Source organism: Anastrepha ludens, chromosome 5 (genome assembly GCF_028408465.1).
Source record: "Anastrepha ludens isolate Willacy chromosome 5, idAnaLude1.1, whole genome shotgun sequence".
Classification (NCBI taxonomy): domain Eukaryota; kingdom Metazoa; phylum Arthropoda; class Insecta; order Diptera; family Tephritidae; genus Anastrepha; species Anastrepha ludens.
This window is the reverse complement of record NC_071501.1, coordinates 117,287,558-117,288,597: the sequence shown is the minus strand read 5'-3', so window position 1 is coordinate 117,288,597 and position 1,040 is coordinate 117,287,558. Positions and strand designations below refer to the sequence as shown.

The window sequence follows — 1,040 nt, the reverse complement described above, 5'->3', positions numbered from 1 at the left end:
TCCTGATTTTTATAATTCTTACTCGTCTGCCATATTTATAAATACAGTATAAAGTCAATTAAAAAACCAGGCAATAAAGTCAATATTAAGCGTGCGGTTGGTGGCGTTGATAAGCTATTTAAAGTGTGCAGTCACACAAACACGCACTCTCAACTAGTTATGTATATATGTATGTATGTACATATGTATGTATAAATAGGTAACTTACAGCACGGAGCACTCGCCTGACTGCTTGACAGGTTTATTTTTAGCCAAGACCGCATTTTTAATCAGCTTAAGACCACTTGCCGGCCTCTGTGTGTTGATTATGCCATGAGAAAGCGAAACACGCAACAAAAGTAAAAGTGACAAATCTACACTCATTCACACATACTTATGTGTATTTTACATAGGAATGTTTGTGTGTGCATGCACTCTTGAGTAGTGTACGAGTGAACTATTTTCAATAGCCGCTCAATTGAAATTGATAGATATTTTGCTTTGAATTAACTCTTTCTAGTTTGGTAAGTTCCTTTCTCTCAGCTGTTTCCGTGGTGTAGTGGTTATCACATCCGCCTAACACGCGGAAGGCCCCCGGTTCGATCCCGGGCGGAAACAGATGATAAATTTTTTTAATAAAAACATTATTAGTTATCAATTAATTTATATAAAAATTCACATCGGAGTATTGGTTTATTCATAAAAATTAACCAAAAGTCACACAAATTTAAATAATTGGCATAATTTACTTAACCTTCTATTGACACTGAGGTGTGTAAGTCACCCCACAAAGGGTTTGATGTTGATGGGTTGTGGTTTGTCTATTTCTATTGTAGTATCTGGAAATAAACAGTTAGCTGTATTTTAGCAACACCAATTTTACTGTTTGAATTCAAGCAGTCCGAAGTCTTCAGCAGTTGGTGCGCACCGATTTTATGCAGATCTAGAAAGCGATTGGATGGAATTTACCAATTTACCCAATGCGTAGTTCGCGTACTTTGTTTGCTTATACAGACAACGTCAAGTCTAGGATGCTATCATCGTCACCAAAATCAATTATT

The 1,040-nt window shown here is 36.3% G+C and overlaps 1 non-coding gene across 1 annotated transcript; it reads left to right on the top strand.

The window, feature by feature from the left end:
- Positions 1 to 524: 524 nt before the first annotated feature.
- Positions 525 to 597, top strand: Trnav-aac (transfer RNA valine (anticodon AAC)). Its single transcript has one exon. It is a non-coding gene; the product is annotated as a tRNA-Val (tRNA).
- The last annotated feature ends 443 nt before the right edge of the window (positions 598 to 1,040 follow it).